An 18,122-nucleotide genomic window follows, 5' to 3' on the forward strand; every position below is an offset into this window, starting at 1 on the left:
GTTCAGAGAACTGTGCTTTTGAACAAAATATGGATTTTCTTCCTTATGTTCACTGAATGTCAATGATAGTAGACAGGAAAATTTATGCATGTGTTTCTGTTAATTAAGCTTCCTTTCTTATAAGCCATTTCAAGAATCGAAGGGAAATCTCAATTCAGAAGTCTCCAGATATTATTAACTCATGGTTAAATCATTGCTATCACTTTCATAAATACGATTTTTAATTTACAAGAGCTCTTTTAAGTAATGGCTAACAAATACAATAGATTATCCCTTGATACTGATACACAAGTAAGGCATTGAGAATTTTGACAAAAGTAAATGATTTTTCAGCAAGTTTGCACCTAAACACTATTATCCCAATCTATAAATTCATATGCAATTAATCTGTATTATTATTGAGTGTTTGGGTATGCTGCAATGAGATCAAGGTTGTTAGAATTTGGAATTCTACTGATTCTTAAGCCTATTTTTTCCCTTGGTGGAAAACTAAACAGTCTTAGGTATTTATATCAATTGAAGAGCCACTCACTCATGGGTCCATCTTTTCCTCACTGGGAGATTCATTGGGGTTCTTGGGACAGAAGAGTGAATTTCAGTAGATTTAGAACAAACACTTGGTATCTTCATTGTGGCCCAGCCTAGTATGATAGATCTCTGAGACATAGTGCCCTTTGGAGACCATAGCAAAGCTGAGCCACAGTTTAATGTGAAATTTCGTGATGGAGACAATTACCCCCAAATATTAACTGAATGTGATCTTTATACTAGGCAAAGGTTTTTGTTATGACTCTTCTTTTCATAATGTATGTATGGCAGAAATCACTGCCTGTTTGTGGGTTGGATTGTAGCCACTTGTATCAATGAATGACTGAAAAACTAAGAGTCCCACATTTTTTTTATTGAATTTTAAAAAGTGTTAAAGCAGAGATTAATGGAATGAAATTTATGTTAAAGTAGTATTTCTGAGTGGTTAAACCTTCTTTGGATCAGGGAGTCTGACTTACTTACAACCAGACTCTGCTACATATAACCTTGGATAATTTACTGAGTATCTCTATATATCACTTTCTCATGAAGAAGAATAATAGAGCACCTTTCACAATAGAGTTGGGAAATAAATTAGAATCATATGTGATTCACTTCACATGCGGACTGGCACATAGTAGGCACTCATTAACTATTTGCCACTATGATTAGGTTGTAGGCAATAGAAATTGGAAGATGAGAATTAACACAGAACCCCCCCCCCAAAAAAAAAAAAAAATTAAGACAGTGGATGGAAAATGATTAAAGTCTTAGAAAAAATAAATTATTTACCCACCCTTTATAACTTTATATGATCTAGTCACTACCAATTTCTCCAAAGGCCTATCAAGTCATTTCAACTACATTCATGGTAATTTGTCTGCTTTGGACTTCATTTTATTAGAGATGCTCAAATTCTCCCTGTGTCCAGATTGTCATAGATATTCTCTTTAACTTTCATTTGTCTAAATCCTACTATTCTTCAGGTTTTAAATTAGTGTCTCATATTTAGAAAAGCCTCCACTGAAACATACATTAACCCCACCTGCATGGCTTCTACACATAATATGGAAGTCTTTCCATATTATGAAAACAGAAATCATGATAATATCGTGTATGTAATTAAAGTAAAAAGTATCCCAGTCTTCCTACTGAACTGTGAATCTCATAGGAAAAAAGAACTGCATGTGTCTTGTATACTAACATAACCTCAGAATCTAAAATTATACTGGACAGAATAGTCAATGAGTATTACTTATAACAAATAAAAGAGTAGGCCAAAAAAAAGTGTGTAATGCATTTAACATTTTCCAAAGTAGTTTAGAGACCTATTTAGATAAAATAAAGAGTTCAAGATTTAGAAAATATAAGATAAAGTCAGTTAGGTTAGATGGAGTCAGTTGATGGTGAGCCTTGACTATTAGCCTAAATAATTAGTTTATAATGAAAAGTAAACTTTTTTTACATTTTTTGTCTTTTTTAACACTCTAGTCAGATACAATTATGTAATAATGTTTATTTTGTTTTTAAGACCGTTTTGCAAAGAGGGGTAAAGATTTAACACAAAATATTATTTGCAAAAATAAAAACAGAAATACATGAGTTACATTACTCAATAGACAGAAGAAGAATGTAATAGAATTTCAAATACTGTAATTTCCATTAAAATGCATTTTTAAAAGTACTAGAACATTTTCTCTATGCCCTTATACTTATTTCTTTTCTGTTCTCTCTCTCTCTCCCTCCTTCCTTCCTCTTTCCCCCTACCCCTAGTCTCCTCTCCCCCTTTTAAAGTGTTGATCCTGTTTTATTATCTGAGGGAAAAAAGTCCTCCAGCCTAGGAGGGGAGCACTTAATCCTCCTCCTCATCATCACAAGCCCCAGCCCAGCCTGGCCCTTCTTAGCATTCTTCCTCTTCAGGTGGCCTAGTCGGCCACCCCCATATGAAACCTAGAGAGAATAACCTCAGAATCTAAAATCATACTGGACAGAATAAACCTGGATTCAATGTGCTTCTTTCTGGGAGTCCAGGCAGACAATGAAGGATTGGATGTCCATAGGAGCTTGCGGACCCTGATGTGGAGCTGACAGATGAGCACATATGGATGGTGGATGGACTTGGCAAGGCCCATCTTAAAGACCTGGGTCTGCAGGTCTTTTAGAAAGAAATCCTCAATCTTCAAGCCCAATATGTAATCCAGCTTCATCTTGCCCTCCTCCAGCACCCCAATGCGGACAAGTTGTCGCAGCAGGGCATTCATTGCCTTCCAACAGAAGTTGGGGATCCTTTTTGTCCAGCGTCAGCAATTCCAGGGCAGCCTTGCGAATTTTGGACAGAGTAAATTTGACCCTCCAGACCTTGTGTTTGTTCCATACTCATCAATCAGCTTCAGTTTTTGCTCTAAGCAGGATTTCTCCAAGGGTCTGCGCGGGGTCACATAGGTTTTTCAACACATCCAGCTCCCTGCCACCAGCGTGTTGGCTCGGCTTCAGAGTCATCGACTATGCACAGTCCCCAGAAATTGCGAGAGAGGACCCTTATATTTATAACATGGAGTGAGTTTAATTGTTCCTTTTTTGTTTAATTTGGAATGATATGGTTGGCAGTGTTGGGGACATTGGTGAAACCACTGAAAACTTTCTTCACAACATGTGGCCCAAGCTCAGAAGAACCTACAAGAATTTTAGGATCTTCCCCAGAACTGCTCAATCAAGATGTAGATGTTACCAATATTCACCTATTATTTAAATGCACAATCAGTTATGAGAAGCATTACTTCAAGTGTCTTAGTGCCATGATAGATGCTCTCCTGAAATACCACAGAAACAGGTAAGATAATAAGTGAGCATCAGGTAAGAAAGAGAATTGACGGGTTTGGGAGGCTATCTTAATCCATTTTCTGTTTCTATAACAAAATACTATGCATTGAGTAAATTGTAAATAAAAGACATTTGGGCTCATATTTCTGGAGACTGGCAAATATAAGAACATGGCACCAGACTCTACTCAGCACCTGATAAGGTCCTCATGCAGCTTCAACTCAGAGCAGAAAGCAGGACAACAAGTGGGAGCATATAGAAGTAACAAAGCATGAAAGGCTGACTCCTTTTTAACAATTTGCATTCAAATTAACTAAATCAGTCCCTTAAAAATGAGAACTTATTCTCATGAGAAAGGCATCAATCCCTCTTATTGGCCTGATCACCTTCATTAAAGACACTGCCACTTCTCATTTTTTTGCATTGAGGAATTTAAGGTTTCAATAAATAAGCTTTAGGGGGACACGTGCAAACCGTAGCAGGAATTAAATTATATTTAGAGATGAAGTAAAGGGCACCATCACTGATGATTTTAAAACTTCAATGTAAACAACTGAAAAGATGACAACACATTTTTTAAAACAACAACAAAGGGAAATAGCATAAGCTTTGTATTTCAAGATAGCCATTAGTAGTAATCTCTAAAAAATTTTAAAAAAAATTCTTAGTTGTATTTGGACACAATAACTTTATTTTATTTATTTATTTATTTTTATGTGGTGCTGAGTGCCTTGCACATGCTAGGTGAGTGCTCAACCACTGAGCCACAACCCCAGCCCTGCAAGAAACTTTAATGCTGTTTTTCAATTCCAATGTAAAAATGAAGCTGTAGATTATTCTAATTTCCAGATTTACAGGTAATTTCCAGGCTTATATCTATCTTCATGTATCCTATCAAATCCTTTTATTTTTAAGAACTTCTTATTGTTCTTTGGAAGGTTAGAGAAGTATTTGTAATTTAAATATTTACCCAAACAACAGGACACCTTGTAGTGAAATTATGGGTATTAAGGTAACTTCTTTTATTCTTCAGACATTAGCTCTCTCGCAGATCAAGCTGAAAGCTGAAATCCCACCTATGAATCATCTGCAGCTCTTGTAACTCAATGTTATGAGTTTCTTGTTCATACCTTTCGAAAAAGATAAATTTAGTGTTTTTTCTTGTAAACTAATATTTATTTCCTCTTTCTGATAGACTTCTGTGTATTTTTACTTTATACTCTTTTGTTTCCTTTTGGTCCACATTAATTCAACACTTACTTATCAAAACTTTATTGAACCCATCATTTAGCAGGCAGAAAGGTTAGCAGTGGAGATCTAGAGAGAAAAAACAATCAATAATATCTGTCCTTTAATGTGTTTACAACTTTATGACAAGAACAGATGATAAATCATCAATTTTGCTAAAATATGATGGCTACGACAAAGGCACAGAGATACTGTTTATATATATCCTGCATCTCTGGAGAAATAAGGGAAAGGTTTAAAAGTATCTGGGGAATAAAGATTATGATTCATGCCTATGTTTTATTTTCCTAAATGTTTCTCTTCTATCTTCACATACCATTTTTTTGCCAAGTAACTTACTAGATGTTAATTAAATATTTTTTTTAGTAACTGACAACTAAACCATATCCATATTTTCTAAAAACATGAAAATAATATTAATAAGATTCTCTATTGAATAAACATTACATGTAAAATGAAAAGGCAATTTTGAAAGTGATCTTTATCCAGGTGCAGTTGTGTATACCTCTAATCCCCATGATTCAGGTGGCTGAGAAGAGATGATTGCAAATTTGAGGACAGAATCAGCAAGGTCAAGGCCAGTGTGGGAAACTTAGCAAGGCCAGTTTAAAAAAATAAATAAATAAACATAAAGGGATGGGGATGTAGCTTAATTGTAAAGTGTCCCTGGATTTAATCACTAATACTGCAAAATTAATTAATTAATTAAAAGTAACCTTTTCTTCTCTACTATTTATTGAATCAAAAAGCAATAACTCAATTTGTAATTCTAGCAATTCAGGAGGTTAAGGCTGGAGGATCATAAATTTGAGGTCAACCTCAGCAACTTAGGAAGCTCCTAGGCAATCTAGTGAGATCCTGCTTCAAAATAAAAAATAAAAAAGGCCAGATGATGTATTACATTGGAAAAGCATTCTTCCTTCAATCCTCAATAAACAAAAAAGAAAAAAAAAACTAGAGACTTAATGTAGGTATGGTGATAAAGGCATGAGGATGGCAAGTTCAAGGCCAATCTCAGCATCTTAGTGGACCTCTAAGCTACTTGGCAAGATCTGGATTCAAAAGAAAAATCAGAAAGAACTTTTGATGTAGATAAATAATAAAGAACCAAACCAACCAAACAAACAAAAAAAAAAAAAAAACAAGAGAAAAGAAATGAAAATCAAAAACAGTGACTTAAGGATCATTTGATATTTAATTTTCAGAACTCTGAAATAGATAATAAACATGCAATTTTTTCATTTTATTTAAAGCAGACATTAATGTATTTTAATGTACACTATATAAAATAATTCATTTTGTACTTATCTTTCAACACTTTATTTGTTTAAATAATGTTTATTATAACTTTAAATAATGTTTATTATAACTTTAAATCCATCAAACTAAGTCTCAAATGGTTTAGAATAAAGAGAGGTTGATCACAGACAGAAAAGCTGAACAAAAACATGAACTTTCTCAAATGCTCTAAACTGCCTTTGGCAGAGTGAAAAAAAGTTAGAACAGCCTAAGGCTCCTCTTCAGGAAATACTCTTTGTACAGAAAAATTTAAATAAAGGATTCTTTACTTGTCTTATATTCCTGGGAATTCTTATATCTCCCCTTTCCTCATTTCTATGGAAGACACCAGTCACTGCCTGTGTTTGTCACTGCTTTCGCTTGCTGTGACTGAAATACCTGACAAAACAACTTAGAGAAGAAATAATTTATTTCAGCTCATGCTTTCAGATGTTTAATCCATGGTTGCAGGATTCCATTTCTCTGGGCCTGAAGAGTTGAAAGATTACTTCATGGTGAAAGAGTATGGTAGAGAAAAGCTGATCAGCTCAGGACAACTGGAAAGCAGAAGAAAAAGACTGAACAAGCTGGCATTTTATTCTGAAAAGAAGCACATATAAAATGGGCCAAGGAAGGTATGATTGCTGAAAAGATTATCACTACCAAGGAGAAACTAAGTACTTTGCACAGATACAATAGGAACAATGCTTGGAAGGCATCTCAGGAATCAGCAACACCATGTCCATGAAAGCCTCAAGGCACTAAAAAAAGAAAACTAGTTTGACATGCTGGAGGCACTCTCCTTGCACAGGAAATTATTTCCCCAGGATTTGTTTCACTTTGCTCAGCTGCTTGGAGCCAGATGGATTTGGCTGAACGTACACAAACTCTGGTACCATGAATTCCAAAAGCACTTCTGCTCTAAATTGTTCTTGTCAGGTATTTCAGTCTGAGCTACAAAAAGCTATCTAAAACACTTCCTAAAACATCTTTCTCACCAATGCATGCCTACTTCCTGGAACCATTACTAATAGAGCAAGATAAGGTCCTTCATGAGAGAAATGAGGATGCAAAGAGATGAATCAAGACACTAAAGACTATCCACATCAACTCTTCTGTAATGTTAGTTTTTCACCTTATCCACATCAGCAATTCTATTAATGTCCTATTTTTATTTTTCCACTTTCTTCATCCTGAACTCCTTAGTGAGGTGGAAGAGAAAGAAAGAATAAAAAGGAATTTGTTTAAATCATCAATCATCTGCTGCACAGGAACTACTCGTCTTCCATGTGACAATCACCAATGTTTCCTGACATTGCATTGGGTCATTTTCTTTTTCTTTCATTGAATATTTAATAGGATGAGAGCTAATGCTGGATTGAGACATATTATAAGGAGGTTCAAACTTTCACGCAAAAGGTTCGATATTGAAGTATGCTAAAATAAACTGGCAATGGAAAGATTAATAAATCTGCAATAAGTTTATCCAATCATAGTTTCATGTATCCCCTCAACCTTCAGAAGGAAGATTCAAAGACCTAAACAATCCATTTTCATGCTTATGTTTGATGAAACATGGAAATCCATGTAGAAATATGACTAGACAATAAGGTTAAAATCTAATAGTAACACACTTGGCGGAAAACCAACACAGGTGTATGTGTTCATGTTCTTTTTGGCTCTCTGTGAAGCAATCCTTTTTAGGGTTATGAGACAGGACATTTTCTGCAATGGGACGGAGTCTTATGACTTATAATCAACTAGGGTTAAGTCTGAAAATGTCTTTGTGGCCAATTCTTAACAGAAAATTGTATTAAAAAATAGATTTATACTGTGAATTTTTATGGTTGACTTTGGGGAAAAGGGGCTCTTATTTCCATGACCTAAATTGACAAAGAGGAATTCTGGATTCTATGTCTTAACTCAAGGGAGAACAAGAGACCATCTGCCTCATAGTTCCAATGGTTTTGTTCATCCCACAGATGTCAGAAGGACAACCCTTACATGAACTTTGGTATGGTGTTGAAGTTGATTAAATAACACCCACAGCATGCGGCTCTGAAAAGTTTTAATATTACTCCCATAATGAAGCTTTCTGCAGAAAATAGGGAAATCTTCCCATACAAATCCAAAACAGTGGCTTGAGAAAGTAGAGAAAAGAGTTTGACTTGGCTTTCTTTATGATTAGGCAATAAAGTTAGGGTAAAGGTCCCTGTGCATGGGCTGAGGCTCTCAGGGTTTGAACTTCCTGCCCCTTCCAAAGAAGGAAGCATCTAGTCTTTTTATTAACTTTCTCAGATGTAGAATAGAAGAGAAAAGGGAATAGTAAGTGATAAAAACTGGCAGGACCTAAACATCAAAAACTAAGTCAGGGTCTTTGTTAAAGTTCCAAGTGAGTTCCTACTTCAGAGCTTTTACAATTTCTAATTCCTTTCCCATGAATTATCTTTTTGTTCATCAAAATATATTTTTAAATCATTGATGCTTGCTTCTGTTCTAAAATTATGGCTTAAGGTGAGAATCTAAGGCGAGAATCTAAGGTCTTAAATATTTTTTTCAGAGAGACACTGGCAGTTGGAATGATTGAGAAGTACAAGTTAGAGAACAAACATGGGTCACCTATTCAATATCCCTGCATATTTTCATATAAGTAGTGGTAAATAAAACTCTGAACGACATTTAGAGAGCTTCCTATTCATAGACCCCTCCCTTATAAAGACATGAGTTGGGGTTCTGTAAGATTCTTTCTAAAGATTGGCAAAACAAATATTTTTGCTTCTTTGTTCATGTATCTGCTTAAAAGGAGGACTTAATGATAGGCTAACTGAATAGAGAAAAAGAATAATTGGAAGGAGAAGGAACAGAGGAAAGAGCACTGATTGTAGAAGACATAGAAGAATACCTCTTCTAAGTTTCTCCATAGGGTAACAATCTGCAGGAACCCAAAAGTCTTAAAAAGAGTAGACAAAACTGGAGGTGGTAGTATTCCATTTCACCTACAGATTTGTAGAGTGAAGTTGGTAAAGGGAGATGGGTATTTGGGAAATATAAAGGCCATCAGCTGAAGATCGTCTAAAATGAGTTTTTTTCCTACTTAGGGCTCAGTTAAAATGACAAATGAGTATTTTTTTAAAAAGGAGGAAAGAAAATTGTATAAAGCACCAAAGTATGGATCATAATTTTTGTTTCCTATCTCCATCTTTCTGTAGGTCAAGGTAAAGTTAGCTGATACTGCAAGTAGAAATAATAGGGAGAAAATATTACTGATTTGAGACTGAAGCATTGATTTTTTTCAAGTCAGTCTTAAATGGGAATCTGAAAGGGACCTAGAAAAATTGTTGGATCTGGCTTTTTAATGACCTTCTTTCTATTTAGCAGGATAATGTAACTACATAGTATCATTTGAGTATAGTTATTAAAAGATATTTTTTGAAAAATAATATGCAAGTTAACATTCATATATCAGGATTGTTTTAAGGCCTTAGTTTTCAGCTTAAGTGCTTTGTCTCCATATGGTTAACTCTGGTTATTACATTTAAATGCTCTCTATCCTCCATAATGGTTAGTTGAGAAAACACAATAAATAAGTGAAATCTGAGGCTCACTGTTTCTCTCTCTCTCTCTCTCTCTCTCTCTCTCTCTCTCTGTGCACATATACACGTGTGATGGTCCCTACCAGAGTTATCCAAACATGTTTATTACAGAAGATGTGATCACACTTACCTATGAGATATTTATAGAGAAAAAAAAAGAAAAAAATTGATCCTGCAAACTCTATATTGAGAAAAATCAACATTTGTTAAAGGAATGTTCATAGAGAAATAAGAGGAAGCAGAGTTAAAAAATTTCTAGTGGAAACAAAATAGAATGGAGTCAAACCCAAAGGAATTTCCAGAAGAGAAAAATGATCAAGAGAACCAACATCATCAAAATGGCGATATTACCCAAAGTTCTCTACAGGTTCAACGCAATGCCAATCAAAATCCCAATGGCATTTCTGGTAGAAATAGGTAAAGCTATCATGAAATTCATATGGAAAAACAAAAGACCCAGAATAGCAAAAGCAATTCTAAGCAGGAAGTGTGAATCGGGAGGTATAGCGATACCAGATTTCAAACTGTACTACAGAGCAATAGTAACAAAAACAGCATGGTACTGGTACCAAAACAGGCAGGTGGATCAATGGTACAGAATAGAGGACACAGAGACAAATCCACAAAATTACAACTTTCTTATATTTGATAAAGGCGCTAAAAGCATGCAATGGAGAAAGGATAGCATCTTCAACAAATGGTGCTGGGAAAACTGGAAATCCATATGCAACAAAATGAAGCTGAACCCCTTTCTCTCGCCATGCACAAAAGTAAATTCAAAATGGATCAAGGACCTAGATATCAAATCAGAGACTCTGCACCTGATAGAAGAAAAAGTTGGCTTCAATCTACACATTGTGGGGTCGGGCTCCAAATTCCTTAATAGGACGCCCATAGCACAAAAGTTAATAACTAGAATCAACAAATGGGACTTACTCAAACTAAAAAGTTTTTTCTCAGCAAGAGAAACAATAAGAGAGGTAAATAGGGAACCTACATCCTGGGAACACATCTTTACTCCTCACACTTCAGATAGAGCCCTAATATCCAGAATATACAAAGAACTCAAAAAATTAAACAAGATAACAAACAACCCTATCAACAAATGGGCCAAGGACCTGAACAGACACTTCTCAGAGGAGGACATACAATCTATCAATAAGTACATGAAAAAATGCTCACCATCTCTAGCAGTCAGAGAAATGCAAATCAAAACCACCCTAAGATACCATCTCACTCCAGTAAGATTGGCAGCCATTATGAAGTCAAGCAACAATAAGTGCTGGCGAGGATGTGGGGAAAAGGGTACACTTGTACATTGCTGGTGGAACTGCAAACTGGTGCGGCCAATATGGAAAGCAGTATGGAGATTCCTAGGAAAGCTGGGAATGGAACCACCATTTGACCCAGCTATCGCCCTTCTCGGTCTATTCCCTGAGGACCTTAAAAGAGCATACTGTAGGGATACTGCCACATCAATGATCATGGCAGCACAATTCACAATAGCTAGACTTTGGAATCAACCCAGATGCCCTTCAATAGATGAATGGATTAAAAAACTGTGGCATTTATACACAATGGAGTATTACGCAGCACTAAAAAATGACAAAATCATGGATTTTGCAGGGAAATGGATGGCATTAGAGCAGATTATGCTAAGTGAAGCTAGCCAATCCTTAAAAAACAAATGCCAAATGTCTTCTTTGATATGAAGAGAGCAACTAAGATCAGAACAGGGAAGAAGAGCATGAGGAAAAGATTAACATTAAACGGAGACGAGTGGGGGGAGAGAAAGGGAGAGAGAAGGGAAACTATGGAAATGGAAGGAGACCCTCATTGTTACACAAAATTACATATAAGAGTTTGTGAGGGGAAAGGGGGAAAAAAAAACAAGGGAGAGAATTAAACAACAGCAGATGGGGTAGAGAGGGAAGATGAGAGGGAAGGGGAGGGGGGATAGTAGGGGATAGGAAAGGTAGCAGAATACAACAGTCACTAATATGGTATTATGTAAAAATGTGGATGTGTAACCGATGTGATTCTGCAACTTGTATTTGGGGTAAAAAATGGGAGTTCATAACCCACTTAAATCAAATGTATGGAAGATGATATGTCATGAGCTGTGTAATGTTTTGAACAACCAATAAAAAATAATAAAAAAAGAGTATCAAATCCTACAAAAAGTTCCCCTGAGATAAATACTAATGCTTTCTATTAAATGTAGCTTTTTACAGATCTAATTGTCTTAACAAAAGGCATTTGATTAGCATTTAGAGAGAAGTAGTTTGAATAATAAATGAGAGTGAAGAAAAGTTATTGAATACCAACCTTATGGAAGTATGAAAGTCCCTAAATGTGGTTAAATACAAAAACAAAAACAAAAAACAAAACTAAGTTTGAACATCAATAGAAAATTAAACAAATAAAAAATATTTTATTTACCTAATCTTTTAAATTATCTCAGCTGAAAAATGGCTCAGCAACTAGATGTTTAATTAGAGTAACTGTTCATTGCATAATTAGTATAAAAGATAGTTCTTACTTAGTCTGCAAATGTTGACATTGTCTGATGATATTTATTCAAGAGAGCTATAGTGAAAAACCACTTAAATCATACCCCAAGTTTAGGAACTGACTCTCTCTATAACCTGTGAAAGACATTTACAATTTCTTTATCTCAGTTTGTGTCTTTAGTCAGTTTTAACTAAACCACTAGATTTTGTATTTTATTTTACTCATCTGTTTGCCAATGATTTCTTTTCCCACAAAGTGCAGGAGACCTAAGCTACTTCTGTTTATAGTCCTGCTCTACTACTGACAAGTTACATAACTTCAGGCAATTGACTTAACCTTTTAGTGTCCCAATTTTCTCATTAAGTTAATGGAGATAAGAATAATTGTCACTTTATAATGTTGTGATGAGTATAAATGAAATATTATATGTAAAGAGGTCTAAGGCGTTCCAGGCCTAATATAATTATTTATTATTATATTTATATAAAGACAAATTAAACACATTTATAGTCTTATTTTGTGTATATGAACATATTTAACAAGTTTGAACCTTATAAAATTATTTTACACAAAAACCATATATGTAGATAGGAATCTAAAAAAATAGAATTTCTAGTTGTCAAAAATTCCCACAAGAGGAGAATAGGATTCTTTTTATAACTGGAAAAATACAAGTACTTTTACACAAATATGTACTCGAAACTATAATCCACTTTCCTTTCCTACTATTGCACCTACAGCATTGTGAACCAGAAAATTGTTTGAGCAGCCACAGATAAGGAATTACAAATCTTGAGGTTCAAGCATCATATAAAGCAGATATAAGGTTAATTTTCATGGTTTAGTTGGCTCCCATATTTTTTCAATATATTTCAATGCTTGAAACTCTCAAAAACTGATAGCAAATAAAAAGGTTTCTATAGGCTGCCTGATTTCTTGCTGACTCAGCTGTCTGAAGGAAAAGCCAATTACTATGGCTTGCATTTCCTTGTGCAGAAACCAGAACATATTCATTGTTAAATAGAGCCATTAAATATTTAGGGGAGGAAGAAAAGTTTTATGATTTGAGATAACAGTGAAAAACTACCTATGGATAGTATTCTCTTAAACAAAAAGAAAATACTTTTCTGAGAGTAACTTGAAAATCTCAAGCATGAAATATGATTTGATTTAATAGCAATAGAATGGTCGTTTAAATGTTGATTTTTAGGTAGGCTTATAAGGGGGGAAAAAGCCTCTGATATAAAGCTAAATTTTTACCTCAGAGTAATAAAAGAACCAATATGGTCTCCTGAACAAAAACTAGCTGAGGAATTGGGATTCTATTTTTGGCCTCACCAGTGACTTGCTCAGTGACCTTGGACATATCACTTAAATGGCTTTGTGCCTTGAGATTTCCAGCTGTAATATAAAGATTATAATGCCTGCCCCTACTTCATGGGATTGTAGAACTATTTCAGGTGAGTTTGTTTAAAACTCCAAAGCTTTTGAAACTAATCAGAAATGACTACTCAATTCAAACAATATTTTATTTTATTCATTTCTTTTTACTGTTTGATTTAGTTTCTTTGTATTCTTTTATAATCACTTTCTACTAAAATAAGTTACTGGGATAAAAATTAATAGGCAAAGGTTTCCTTTGAATATTAAAAATATACCTTACCGGTGAAATAAAATTAAAAATGTACTTCTCATCTAAATGGATATAATACTCAACATATTTAAAACTCAGGATTCAAAAAACAACCAAATTATGGTCATGCCTATTTCTAAATCTGGAATTGATAAATTTCTTTCTACTTTGGGCCTCCTCACAATTTTCCGCCATAATTTTTTTTCAGTAATATTGTTTCACATAGTATCCACAAATGCACCACAATCCTCATCTAAATCCAGAAAAGACCCATCAAAATTCCTCTGGAATACCAAGTTTTTCTAGATTCCTTCCTTCTGCATAACAATATTTGCCCTCCAGCAGCAGGTTCCAAATAGTTAGAGGACTTAGGTATTTTTCTACTTTTGATACCTTTTTGTAGTTCTTTCTTTTGAATTTTGATCCACATTATCTGTTCAAAATTAACTAAATATTTCTTCAAAGTTGTTTTTCTCAAACTCCAAACTAGAACTCCATACTCCAACCTCAGAAATAGCTTTTTTTTTTCTCGTGGTTCAAAATACATCTAAGAATCTTGGACTTTTTCATCACATTTTAGATCTCTTACATGCCCACCAAAATACCAGAAGACATTTTGTTTTCATGTCTTTCTGTAGATATTCTCTCTGTGTAGCTTGACTCCATCTCCAAATGTGCACATATGCATAGCAAATTCCTATTTCAAACTCAGTTCCAAAACATTTACCATTCTGGAGGCTACTCTGAAACTTTCTACAGATTAATATTATACAACCTTTAGCACATGTAAATATATACACATACATGTGTATAAGTTATATTAAAGTATCACAAAAACTGAATGAAATAGGTAGCATTACCCTTACATACAAAGGAGTTCAGACTTGGAGAGATGGCTTTAGGGGCTTCGATTTAAATCCTTGCAATCTGTCTATAGGGTTTGCATTCATCACTAGGCAATAAACTTTATTGCATAGTCTCTTCACCACCATCATAACTTGAGCATGTGTCCCATAAGGTACATTCTACATATGATAATCATTGGTATTTTATACACACTCAAATCTCATGATTTACATATTATGTATTTATACATTAATTTACTTGCTAAAGTTTATTTTTGGTCCCCAAATCAATGATCATTTCCAGACAAGGAAAGAGGAGTGAAAAAATTGAGCTGCCCAATGTGCATGTTCCTAGCTGAGGTCAACCAAAGATATATATCTTCCAGCTTGTTTAAGCCACATACTACAGTTTACACTATATATTTCATACATATGTGTGGGTTTCTTGTCACTGATGTTTCTATTTAAAGTGGTCTTCAAGCTTAATTCTAAAGTGTTGTCTAGAGTTTCTAAGTGCAGGTCTATGATGCGCCTTACCAATAAAATACATTAGATGGAGTGCAACTAGGCATGAGTTAATAGCGCCACTGGCCATGAGTTCAATACCAATGAATCAACTATGTATTCAATAAAATAGCTTTAAAAACAAACACCCATCTGGAGCAGTTGCATATACCTATCATTCCAACAACTCTACTCTATGACTGGAAAAAGGATGGTAAGTTAGGGGTCAGCTTCAGCAATTCAGAAAGATTCTGACTGACTTAATGGGACCCTGACTAAAATTAAATATAAAAACAACTTGGGAGATAGCTCAGTGGCAAAACACCTCTCACTTCAATCCACACACAAATCAGATGGCTACTTGTGAACACAGAGATTTCGGAAGCTGAGGTAGGAGGCTGGGATATAGTTCAGCAATAGAACTCTCCTGTGTTAAAACTCCATCCCACCCCCAAGCACACACACAACAAAGTTATGACAAAATAGTTAATAAGAATATTGTAATTAGAGGCAGTCAGGAATATTATTGTGTTTTTCTTTGGACTAAAGGTTCAGTATTTACTAATTCAGTATTTTTGTTGACTTTATAGATTGTAACTATCACAAACAGTAGAAATTGACAGTATTCATTTTACTTGTACACAACCACTGTATTCAGATTTATTTTTAATCCCCTTCCAATTTCAAAATAGCAAATTCCTGTGTATGTTCCTCAAATTTTCATCATTTCAGTTAGAGACAAAGATTTAGCCAACCTTAAAAATTTCAACCTAACCTGCATTTAAATGTTTGCTTCCTCTTGCCAAAAGCTAAGCAGATGGAGTAAGGGTGAAGCTATGCCTCTTTTACTCTTCTTCTCACTATTCAAAGTTCCCTTTTCCTCTGCTATAATGGAAAAAGACGTATAGTTACTCATCTGGGAACTGCTGTAGTTCTCCTGTCTTTATTCCTGCTGTGCTTGCTGAGACTATCTGGCCATAGATGCTCTCTGTGGCAGGCATCCAAATGCTGACTCTCTTTTCATACCCAATCTTGCACTCTGCATGTGATTATATCAATGCACCAGAAAACTAATGAACACTTTCTTCAATGACTGCCATGGTTTTCTTACTTTAATCATGCCATTCTTTCTATCTTATATACATGTTCTTCTATTATATGTCCTTTTAATAGTTACCATGGTAATGATTAATGTTATTCTTGGACTTTTCACTTCACTTCTTTCTGAAGAAATCATAGGTTTAACTTTGCAATACCAGGAATTATATGAAGTCAGATTTTTATTTTTAGAAGAAAAACTACTAGGACATAACACATATTTTTCCATGTCTCATTTCTACTGCCACAACAACCTATATCTTTGTAGACAGTGGTATCGCCATGAATTCATTCTCTGCAAGGAAGATAATATGGAGATGAGCCCCTGTTCATAGCATCAGAAGTAGAGTGTTGCTTTAAAAAATAAATTATATATTATTGGCTTCTAAATTCAGCAGATTATGAAGCAAAAGTTTTATTTAAAGCTAATATTTTCAGTGGTTAAAATTTCATAAAAACTTTTGTTTGAAATAAGTTAGAAGAAATATTGGTTATCCAAGACACTTAGATAGAAAGTTTACTTAAAGAATAATGGTAGAATTGTTCATGGTTTCTTTAAGAAAGTTACCAAAAGAAATAGATAAATTTAGGAAAAAAGCAGTCACGTTTCCAGAAATACAGAGCTTTTAAATGTTGAAAAACTGACTAAACTAAATATCTTTTCAATATGAAAAGATAAAATTGAGAAAATATTTTGATCCATGAGGCAGATGAACACTAAGCTTTGAAGAAAATTTTGATTTACCAATGTGATGTCACTGAATGTGAAGTTGGGAAAAGACGCACGCAATGGCTCCTACATGGGACTGTGAGCTGGCTAGCATCCCCCGGTCTCTCATTTTCCAGTAGGCTATCCTGCTCATTGTGGTGGCATGAGTCCAAGAATACAGGCAGAAGTATTCAGTACCACTGGATGCCTAAATTTAGAGCTGGCACACTCTCATTTCCTTTGTGTTTCTTTGTCCAGAACATAACACAAGGATAGCCCAGATTTAAGAATATAAAAAGAAACTAAAAATGATGATATGAGTTGCTACAAAGTTATACTACAATGGGTATGTGTTTGCTAAACTTCTGATAAATATTACTTAATACTGATAAGCGTGGAAGAGGACTAAAAAAGATTGCTAAATGGTTATAGTCATGTATTCTATTTTTAGCATACTACTTCAATATAGAAAAACAAGCACTGCATCACAACTATGAAAGATAGAGGAATTTGCACAATTTTATTCCATCTATCAACCATCCCCCGACGATTAAAATTTGTTTTGTAATTGTTCTTTTAGGTTTCTGTGAGATAGCTTTGAGAGTGTGAGATAGCTTTGCTATGCTTAGCAAACAGCTCTAAATTCTCAGTGACATAAAATATTGTCAGAGTCTATGTGGTTATAACTGCTACACTGCTGCATGTGTCTTCCCATTTAAGGATGTAGCTAAAGGAATAACCTTTGGTTGAAACATCTGTGTCATTAAAAAATCAGATTAGCAGATAGAAAGTTGAACGTACCACTGCTACTCTATTATAGTCTGAGCTATATTTGCTCACATTTGAATGGTCAACAACAGCCAGGAGTAGTGGAGTGTGTCTGTAATCCTAGTGACTCTGGAGGCTGAGGCAGGAGGATCACCAAGTTTGAGACAAGCCTTAGCAACTTATCTTGCCCCTAAGCAAATTAGCAAAACCCTGTCAGCAAGAAAAAAAAAATCTGGTGATGTGGCTCAGTGGTAAAATGTCTCTGGGCTCAGTCCCCACTACAAATAATAATAATAATAATAATAATAATAATAACAACAACAACAACAACTATTATATTAATAATATAATTATTATTATTATTTGACATGGCCATATCCAAATTTAATATGATGTGGTATTTCTCTCACAGACCAGGAGGAACTAAAATCCTTATAGCAACAGTAAAGAATAGACTATAGCAAGAGGAAAGAATACACAAACATTTTAAAGAAAGCAAATCATTTAGGCAGTAAAATCTACCACAGTCTGCCTTCTTAACCACTCCCAATGGATGTTACTCCCAAAGTTTTACCAATCACAGC

At 34.6% G+C, this 18,122-nt stretch overlaps 1 pseudogene; it reads right to left on the reverse strand.

Annotated features, from left to right (window-relative positions):
• Positions 1–2,380: 2,380 nt before the first annotated feature.
• Positions 2,381–18,122, reverse strand: part of LOC124083754 (small ribosomal subunit protein uS4-like) — a 120,070-nt pseudogene continuing 104,328 nt past the window's right edge.

This window comes from Marmota monax, unplaced genomic scaffold (assembly GCF_021218885.2).
Source record: "Marmota monax isolate L192 unplaced genomic scaffold, Marmota_monax_Labrador192_F-V1.1 WCK01_AAM20220418_F8-fsc00016, whole genome shotgun sequence".
In the NCBI taxonomy this organism is placed as follows: domain Eukaryota; kingdom Metazoa; phylum Chordata; class Mammalia; order Rodentia; family Sciuridae; genus Marmota; species Marmota monax.